The sequence below is a fragment of the Callorhinchus milii genome, unplaced genomic scaffold (assembly GCF_018977255.1).
Source record: "Callorhinchus milii isolate IMCB2004 unplaced genomic scaffold, IMCB_Cmil_1.0 Scaffold144, whole genome shotgun sequence".
NCBI classification, from domain to species: domain Eukaryota; kingdom Metazoa; phylum Chordata; class Chondrichthyes; order Chimaeriformes; family Callorhinchidae; genus Callorhinchus; species Callorhinchus milii.
Genome location: NW_024704885.1, coordinates 60,392 through 71,546, shown reverse-complemented (window position 1 = coordinate 71,546; position 11,155 = coordinate 60,392). Strand labels below are relative to the sequence as shown.

The window sequence follows — 11,155 nt, the reverse complement described above, 5'->3', positions numbered from 1 at the left end:
TAGACTTATAATCACCTGGATCTTAACAAAATTAACATTACAACGTTGCGATGGTATTCGAAGGAGGCAATGGATGGGGCGAGGCGGAGATGACAAAACATAGAGATCCAGAAGGCTGAACGCCTAAATGCTGATGGTTGAGCGAGCAGGCGATGGGTGTTTGGAGCACACCAGAGGCCCCTGAGTAGAGGAATTGGTTGGGTTATTAGGGAGGAGCAAGACCTGGAGGGTTTTCAAGGTGAGGATGAGGATCTAGTACTCAACAAAACCAATAACAACTTGCACTTATATAACACCGTCACATGGATGGATACCCAGGAAGCTTGACTGTGGCGGAGCATGACGCCGAGCCAGGGGAGAGGGAGGTGACCATATAAACCAACGACGAGGAAGGTTTTCAGGTGCTACCTGAAGATGGGGAAGAAAGGGACAAGGCAGAGGGATAGATAAAGAGTGTTCCAGAGTTTGGGGCGTAGCGGCTGAAATTGCTGCTGCTGATGGTGTAACGGTGGGCACAGGGAACAAGCGGAGGCAGCAGGGAGTGGGTTGGGGCGTTAATGAATGGTTTGTGAGGTACCGGACATGAGGGGCATGAACTCGATATTCTGAGGAATGGTGAGGCAGTCGAACCCGGTCAGGATGGCGCTCATGATCGCCCTTTGCTGCTGCCCCGGCAACGCTGGGGCATCAGTGCTGTTTAGTCTGGATTCAGGAAAAATTACACAGTGATGTGAATCTGTCACCAGCTTGCAATCCCTAACCTCTCCATGCACAGCACAGAATCCTGCCTTCCCAGCCACCACACTCTCTTATTCCCCACCCTAGCTCAACCCCACCCTGACTTTTCCCTTACACCCTCACTCATCTCCCCCCACAACCCAATCGCTTGCACCCTCACTTCACTCTGTGTTTTTTCTGTTCTTCAGGTCCGGCCTCTCTGTCTCTAGATCCTGACGCAGCCCATCCTGATCTAATACAGCCTTAGGATCCAACCTCTCCCCATCCTCACACATATCCACATCCATTCCCACCTCATCCTCACGCACACTCAGCCCCTCACCATCTTATAAGACTCGGAGACAAACGGCAGCAACTTCCTGAATCCCGAAAGAGTTTAAACTGAAGCGAAATAGTTGGGAACTCTCAACAGGTCAGGAATTATTTAGAGAGAAAGTGATTCAACATGGATCTGTCACCAGCTCACACACCCCGGCCTCCTTGTACCCCGCCCAGACTCCTAGACACACCACACACCTCCATCACCTACTCCCCCCTCACTAGCTACCCCTCCTCCCAATCATTCCCTCCCCCGAACACGCACTGGCTAGCCCCCACACTCCACTGTGTATTTTTTTCTTTCAGCTACGGCCTCTCTGACTATGGATCCTGACACAGCCCCTCCATATACTCATACACAACCACACACAGACCCTTCTCATTTTCACCCACACCCAGCCCATATGCATCCACACCAACACCGAGCCGATCATCATCCTGACCCACACACAGCCCCTCCCCATGTTCAGCGTGAGTCTCGGAATCAAACAGCAGCAACTCCGTGACACGCCAAAATGTTTTAGGACCTGGGCTCTGAAGGCATCCCATCAGGGAGACATTACTGGGAGGAGCAGATGGCCGACAATACTTTGTGGTGTGTGAGAATTGTCAGAAGGTCCACCAATAGAAAATTCATCAAAAGAAAGGATATATCACAATGTACAGCTTTGATCTCATCTAACACCCTCTTGCGGCTGAGAGAGGGACCGGGGAAGCTGGGAGCTTACATGGACTATGAGGTTGGCGGGGTGGGGGATTATTCTACGAGGGTGGTAACATTTCTAATTTTCATACTTTCACCCAGACATTCACTGAAGAACTTTATAATTATTTGAGTCCCTGAATCAATGACGTTGCGAAAGCTCCCTCCACCATCACCTACACCAAGCACTTACCCACCCTCACCGACACCAAGTACCTCTCCACCCTCACTTACAACCTTCCCCGCCCCATTCTCATTTACATAGACCCTCCGCATCCCTCAAACCCACAAGCCACACACTCACTTACACCTAGAAAATCGTACACCCTCACACGCACCCAGATACACAAACCCTCACCTGAACCCAGCTCCTTATTATCCACAACCAACCCAAAATCCTCCCTATCCACACCCACACATTCCCTATCCTTACCTACAGGGACACGCACATAGACAGATGAAGGAAAGGTCAGACAGAGAAGCTCTGTGTGTGACATCTATTGAGGTGGTTAGTTTCAGCTAAGCATGTGTGAGGGAAGGCACGCACATAGGCAGGTGTGTGTCAATAACCGTTCTCAAAGCAGGGATGGGAGAGGAATCTGGATTAGCATCTTTAATAATCAATCACTACCGTATCCAGAACATATTCCATATTACACAGACTGTGTGGACAGTCACTGCCTCAGTCAGTGTTACACTGTCACGGTCAGCTCAGCTCTGATTCCCCGCAGTGACTCGAGCTGATTCTTTTCTTCTGCACTGAACCTATTCCCGTACAGCCTGAAACACATTAAAGAGGAAATAAATCATGGCATAATGATAGAAACTGTAAATTGATCATGTCACAGTTTAATAAATAAATCCATTCAAACTCTTCCCATTCTGATACCCAACCCTTTATCTGTGTGTTTATCACATTAAACACTGACACAAACACTCACCAGATCTCCTCCAGACTGGTGCAGGTCTGTATGAGGCAGCGGAGAGCGGGGACAGAGCCGTCTGTGAAGGAGTTTGACTCCAGCTTCAGGTCCCTCAGTGAGCGGCTTGTCATGAGAGCGGAGACCAGATCATCAGTGCAGCCATCGGTCAGGCTGTTACTGTCCAGCCTGGTGATCAGAGACACAGAGACATAACAGGGATCAAAATAAACACAGGGTGTACAACCTACTGTAACTCACTAGAGGCCGTCACCCACGGAACGAAGAGGCATTAGAGGCGACAAGCAGATACAGAGATGGAAACGACCCTCAGACAGTCCATGCCACCAGCGAGGGGGCACTCAGAGGGTTTTCTGGATATACCAAGTGTAATAGAGGAGAATCCAGCACCTTCCATCACAGATTGGCGCTGTGGCTGGGAAGATTCTCCGATAGAGATTAATGTTCTTTGGGAGGAGGGCAATCAGGCTCTTTGGTATCATTTGGCTTCAATGTGGCATCCCCAAGAATGGAGGTTGGGAATCTCTTCGACCCTCTGTAAGTCATTCAGACTCTGGAGACACAGTGTGTTACTTACCGCAGACTCTGCATTTTACACTCCGGGTTCCTTAGAGCCTCACATAGTCGCTTCACTCCAGAATCTCCCAGATTATTGTTATTCAGGATCAGCTCCGTCAGTGAGTGGTTTGTGCTGAGAGCAGAGGCCAGATCCTCGGTACAATCAGCTGTCAGATTGTTACTGTACAGCCTGCAGATCAGAGACACAGAGACATAACAGGGATCAGAGTAAAACAGTGTTTATAACCCACTGTAACTCACAGTTTGTTTGATGCCTGAGTGGTTGTTGAGCTGCACACACAAACACAGACACAAATACACACACGCAAGCATAAGAAACGCAAATACTTGCACAAGCATTCACATACACGCACACGCACACATACAAACACACACACACAAACACATGACCCACAGAAAAATACACACACAGACATACATACACAACAAAACGCATAAACACAGACACACACGCAAACACACAGTCATGTACTCAAATGTACGCTGTCTCACACAAATAGCACCCACACAGTAAAGCAGATGCGCACATACACAAACATACTCACACCAACACACACCCACGTGCACACAATTACTCACACACGAAAACACACACACGCACAAATACACACAAATGCACAGGTTCACACAATTCTTCACACACAAATACACGTACAAAAACAAACATACACAAAAGCAGACTCACAAGCACGCACAGAAACCAACACAAAGTGACACAAACATGCAAACACACAAACTCAATGACTCACAAACAAACACATGCCACACAAATACCCACACAAACGCACAGAAAAACACACAAACACACAAAAAGTAACAAACATACACACAGAAAATCACACCACACAAACACAAACACACATAAACAAAATCCCACACAAAAACACACACATAAATACACATACACACAAACATACCAACAACCGCACACGAAAATACACACAGTAACACACATAGGCAAACACGCACAATCACACACAAATTCACACACACAGAAACACATACAAGTACACACAAACATACAGAAACACAGAAACACAACAATTATACTCAAAAACAAACACACTGTCGCAAACATACACACAAAAACACAGAAAAACACGCAAGAATACACACACAGAAATACAGAGACACACAGAGGCATACGGACACAAACACAAAGACACTGAGACAAACATTCAAAAACACATCACACAAGCACAAACAAAGACAAACACAAACAAAAAACCATGCATAACGAAACACAAAAACAAACACAAAACACACACAAACAAATGCATACACACACAGAAACACAAACAGATACACACATCCATACACACAAACACTCAAAAAACTATCAGAAACGCACACACACAATCACACACACAAATACAAACACAGACAAGCAAACGGACAAACACAAAACAGACACACATGAGACACACACACACGGACTTCCCAAACACCCACAGACATACAAACAATCCCACACGCAGACACCCACCCACACACAGAAACAAACACACACACAGGCACACACACGGAGACATACACAGATGCACACTGACATTAATACATGTTGAGAGTTTGATGTAAAAGATGGCTTGTCGCCTCACACTGTCACACCGATTCCTGTCACAATATTAAGCTTCATTGATCAGACAGTCACAATAAAGATATTGAGATGTTGGAGTCATTCAGACTTTGGAGACACAGTGTTTTACTTTCCCCAGACTCTCACAGTCCGAGTTCCTTAGAGCCTCATAATGTCGCTTCACTCCACAATCTCCCAGATTATTGCTCCCCAGCCGGGACACAGAGACACAAACACAGGGAATATAGTGTAACAACACAATACACATTGACATGTATATACAGGAGCCTTTCATGGCGCTGGAGCCTTTCCCAAGGCGCTGGGACCAGCGTCAGACAACCCCGCACATGTGCACACACACATCACATTCTTTCTCTATTTCTCTCACTCTCTCTCCGTCTCTCTCTCTCGCTCTTTTTCTCTCTGTCCCTCGACCTCTTTCGCTATCTCTATGTATCTCCCACAAAATATGCAGTCGCTGCAATTTGCAATATGTTCTCCCCAATTTGTTTCTCTGCCTCTGTCTCTCTCAGTCTCTCTCTCAGTCTCTTTCTGTCTTTTCCACAAACATTGTCGCTACACTTTAAAATATAGCCTTTTTCATTCTTTCTCAGTCTCTTTCTTCCTCAGTCTCTCCGTCTCTCACACTCTAACTCATTCTTCATTCTCGCGGTTTCTCTCAGAATCAATCTCTCTTCTCGCTCTCTCTCTCCATTTCTCTATCTCAACTCTCACTCATTCATTCTCTCCATTTCCTTCTCTCCCAATCTCTTTATTTGTCTCTCGCTCTGCCTTTGACTGACTTAGTCTCACTTCATTCTCATTCTTGTGTGTGTGTTTGTGTGTGCGTGCGCGTGCAAATACAGACATGCACACAAACAAACTGACAAACAAACACACGTACACAACAAACAAAAAGATTGATGTACACACACATAAATAAACAGATTCATACACACGCACATACATATATACACATAAACACAAACAAGGACATAACGTCATTAGATTCAGAGTGCCAAGGAAAGAGATAAGGAACCATCTAACGTAAAGATATTCAGCTGGGTCCCAGATTATTGCGTCCCCCCAGAGATCGGTGTTAGGACCACTACTCTCAGCTGGAATAGGGCAAATTTCTGGGACCTAGCCAAAGTGACCTGGAAAGAAAGATTGGCAGGTAAAGCAATAAAGAGCAGTGGGAAGTCTTCAAGAATGAGATAGCTCGGGGACAGAATAAATAGATTCCCATAAAAGGGAAAAGTAGAGCTTCCAAAACTCCCTGGATGACGAAGGTAATTGTATCTAAAATGAAGCAGAATAAGGAGGGGTGTGACAAATGTCAAACCCAAGATACAGAAGACAACCAAATGGAATATAGGAAGTGCAGAAGAGGTTTGAAAAAGGAAATAAGAGTGGCAAAAAATTATACAAAAAAAGGTTAGCGGGTAACACTAAAGCGAATTCTAAAATATTTTACAAATATATAAAGAAAAAAAAGGCTAGTCAAAGTAGGGTAGGGCCAATTAAGGACCAAGGGGGAAATCTTATTGTGGAGGTAGAGGGCATGGCTAGTGTGCTGAATGAGTATTTTGCTTCTGTCTTCACAAAAGAAGTGGATGCACCAAATGCAGCAGTATCGGAGGAGAAGGTAGAGAAAATGGTTAGGAAAAGTATAAACAAAAAGTAAGTACTGAAAAGATTGAGTGCGCTGAAGTTAGATAGGTCGCCCGGTCCGGACGGGATGCAACCAAGATTACAATGGGAGGCACGGGTACAAATGGCGGAGGCTTTGCCTGCAATTTTTCATTCTTCGTTGGACACAGGAGTGGTGCCAGAGGACTGGAGATTGGCCAATGTGAGTCCCCTGTACAAAAAGGGACAGAAGGATAAACCTGGGAACTGCAGGCCAGTCAGCCTGACATCAGAAGTGGGGAAGCTCTTGGAGACTATAATCCGGGACAGAATAAATCTTCACTCAATTGGGGTTAATGATGGATAGCCAACATGGATTTTTAAAGGCAAATCTTGTCTAACAAATCTAATAGAATTTTTCGATGTGGTATGGATAAAGGAAAGGTCGTGCAGTTTATGTAGTTTATATGGAATTTCGAAAGGCATTTGACAAAGTGCCATATGAAAGACTTTTAAGAAAGATAGAAGCCCATGGTATAAAAGGGAGAGTGGCAGCATGGATCCAGAACTGGCGGGGAGACAGAAAGCAGAGATTTGTGGTGAACGGCTGCTTTTCTGACTGAAGCGAAGTATACAGTTGCGTCCCCCCAGAGATCGGTTTTAGGACCGCTGCTGTTCTTAATATATATAAATGATCTGGACTTGCGTATAGCAAGTACTATTTCCAAGTTTGCGGACGACACAATGTTAGGTAGGGTGATAAACAATGAGAAGGATAGTAGTCAACTGCTGGAAGACATAGAAAGAATGGAAAAAATGGGCAGATACATGGCAGATGAGTTTTAGTGTAGAGAAATGCGAGGTAATGCATTTTGGTAGAAAGAATGATGGGAGGCAATATAGGCTATGTAATACAATCTTAAGGGGTATAAAATAACAGAAAGACCGGCGGTGCAGCTAAATAAATTCTTGAAGGTGGCAGGACAGGTGGATGAAGCTGTAAAAAAGGGCATGGGATACTCGGCTTTATGAATAGGGGCATAGAGTACAAGAGTCAGGAGGTTATAATTAACCTACATAAAACACTGCTTAGGCTTCAGTTAGAATACTGCGTCCAGTGCTGGGCACCACACTATAGGAAGGATGTCAAGGCATTGGAAAGGGTGCAGAGAAGAGTTACGAGGAAGGTACCAGGAATGAGGGACATTGATTATGAGGAAAGGCTAGAGAGGCTGGGATTATTCTCACTGGAGCAGAGAAGGTTACGAGGAGACCTGATAGATATCTTCAAAATCATGAGGGGATTTGATGGGTTAGAAAGGGAAAAACTGTTTCTACTGGAGGGTGTGTCGGTTACTCGAGGTCGCAGATTCAAAATAGTATTCAAAGGAGCAAAGGGGAGGTGAGAATCATTTGTTTCACACAACGAGTTCTTAGAATCTGGAACGCATTGCCTGAAAAGGTGGTCGAGGCCGATTCGATAACTACTTTTAAAAACGCGATGGATGGGTATTTGAGAGGACGGCTTTGCACGGTTATGGGGAAAGGGCTGGGGAGTGGGATTGACATTAATTGCTCTATTCAAAAGAATGCACAAACTCGATGGGCCGAATGGCAACTTTTTGTGCTGTACAATTTTATGATTCTATAATTCTATATAAATACGCACACAAACACAATAATAAGCAAACATCCATAACACACACAAAAAACACTCACAGACACATATACCATCAAACACCCACACACAGTTCAAACAGGCAGAGACACACAGCAACACACGTACACAGAAACACATAGAGACACACACACAGAAAAAACATACACCGATACACACACCACACTATTTGGTGATACTCCGAGCTCCCAGGGAGGCTGCTTGTAGACTCGCCCACAATTTGTTTTAAAAGTCGCCCAGTTGATCAAAAACTTCCCCTGCCCTGGAGAGAATGTGGCTTCATTCCACACACACAAATCTCCAGTCAGATATGGAACTGTCAGTAGGTTGGTTTGGAGAGTTTAAAGCCTGATGACAGGTTTGTGTGTGTGTGACGGACACACGGCTGACAATAGTAGACAACTACAAACCAACAGTGGAGGGATTGACGGGACCAGGCCAGGAGCTTCGGAATTAGATACAATGGGAGCGGGTTTGGGGCTTGGAACCAGTTTAGGGGTCGGAGCTGTGACAGTCCACATTTTACGAGAGCTGGGGTTTCCAGCACATGGTTTCTTCTTAATCCATGTTGAGAGTTTGATGTAAATTTGGCTTGTGGCCTCACACTGTCACGTGGATTCTTGTCACAAAAATACATTGAGATATTGGTGTCATTCAGACTCTGGAGACACAATGTTTTACTCACTCCAGGCTCTCTATTTTACCCTCCGGGTTTCTCAGAGCCTCACACAGTCGCTTCACTCCACAATCTCCCAGATTATTCTTATTCAGGATCAGCTGCGTCAGAGAGCAGCTTGTACTGAGAGCGTCGGCCAGATCCTCAGTACAATCAGCTGTCAGATTGTTGTCCCCCAGCCTGGAGATCAGAGACATAAGAAAGATCAGAATAAATACAACCCACTGTATAACCCACTGTAACTCACACTTTGTTTGATGCTAGACAGTTTGCAGGAATGTGCGCTCGCGCACACACACACACTCAAACGCACACAGAGACACAGATATGCGCACACAAACTCACATGCTAACAAGCAAACAGAAACAGAAACTCACATACACAGACAAACACATGACCCACAAACAAATACGCACAAACAGAAAAAAATACAAACAAAATCCCGCACACACACCCACAGAAGCACGCATGCACACCAACGCACAAACACTCAAGGAACAAACATAATCATAATAATAATCCTTGCATTTGATATAGCGCTTTTCACGTCGGGAGGACGTCCCAAAGCGCTTCACAGAATATACTGTAAAGTGAACTGACTGTATATTTGTGGGCGAACGCGGCAGCCAATTGCGAACAGCAATGTCCCACAAACATACACACAAACGTACAAACACACGGGCACCAAAACACATGCACACATACCCAAACATGCACACGCAAACAAATACACACGCGCGCACAAATACGCACACACACAAAAACACACACACAAATACACACATAGACACACATAAACAAAATCGCACACACACAAACAGTAATGCACAAACATACACACACAAAGAAATTCACAAGCACAAATAAGCAGACAGAAAGAATCACAAATACGCAGAAACCACATAAGCAGAAGCACACAGAAATACAAAGACACACAAAATATACAGATACATACACAAACACACACACACACAAACAAACACACTGACAGACACAGGCATACATGCACAAGTACACGCGCAAATACACACACAAAAAGACACACACGCGCGCACAAGCTCACGTGCACACATACACGCAGATGCAAAATCATGCACAATAATACACACGTAGAAACAAAGAAACACACGAAAATACATACGCAGAAACATAAAAACATAAAAACATAAAAACATAGAAATATAAAAACATAAAAACATAAAAACATAAAAACATAAAAACATAAAAACATAAAAACATAAAAACATAAAAACATAAAAACATAAAAACATAAAAACATAAAAACATAAAAACATAAAAACATAAAAACATAAAAACATAAAAACATAAAAACATAAAAACATAAAAACATAAAAACATAAAAACCATCAGCATACACACAAACAAACACACACAAACGCGCACACACAAACAGAAACACATATAGAAGCACACAAACACATACACAAACACATACATCCACTGCCACACAATTACACACACAGCAAAACAAATGCAAGCACACACACAGAAGGACACGTCGAACAACACACACACACTTACGTACATGCGAAAACATACACAAAAACAAACATACACACACACACACAAATTCACAGACACACGAGCAAAAATAAATCCAGAAACACACATGCACACACAAACAAATAGAAACAGACAATTAAACACGCATATTGAAACACACAAACATTGAAACGCAAACACAAAAATCACACAAACAAACAAAAACAAATACACACACCCAAGCACACACACAAATACCGACAAACACAAACGCACATATAAAAAGAAACACTCAGAAATACAATACGCACATACAGAAATATACATTCATAGATTCATAGAATCCAAGAATGTTATGGCACAGAACGAGATCATTCGGCCCATCGAGTCTGTGTGGCTCTTTGACAGAGCAACTGACTTTTATTAACCCCACTCACCAGCTTTCTCCCCATAACCCTGAAAAACTGTCTTCCCCAGATACCTATCCAGGTCTCTCTTAAAAGCTGTTGTTGTATCGGACTTCACTGCCCTTTCGGACCGATCATTCCAAATTCTAACAACTCGCTGAGTGAAAAAAAATTCTTCTAACCTCCCCTCTGCTTCTATTGGTAGATATCTTAAGACTGGGACCACGGGTCACAGTCACACCTACCAGCGGAAACAGCTTTTCCTTATCTCGCCTGTCGAAATCTTTCATGATATTGAAGACCTCTATCAGGTCCCTGCGTAACCTTCTCTGCTCTGATGGGATAAGTCCTAACTTCTCCAGCCTGTCCTCATAGCTAACGTTCCCCATTCCAGGTATCATTCT

General features: G+C 44.0%; 1 long non-coding RNA gene across 1 annotated transcript; it reads right to left on the bottom strand.

Annotated features, from left to right (window-relative positions):
• Positions 1-3,417: 3,417 nt before the first annotated feature.
• On the bottom strand, positions 3,418-10,804 carry LOC121851804. Its single transcript, XR_006085982.1, has 3 exons — positions 10,782-10,804; positions 8,851-9,021; positions 3,418-3,448 (listed from the first exon to the last, which is right to left on the bottom strand). It is a non-coding gene; the product is annotated as an uncharacterized LOC121851804 (long non-coding RNA).
• Positions 10,805-11,155: the final 351 nt, after the last annotated feature.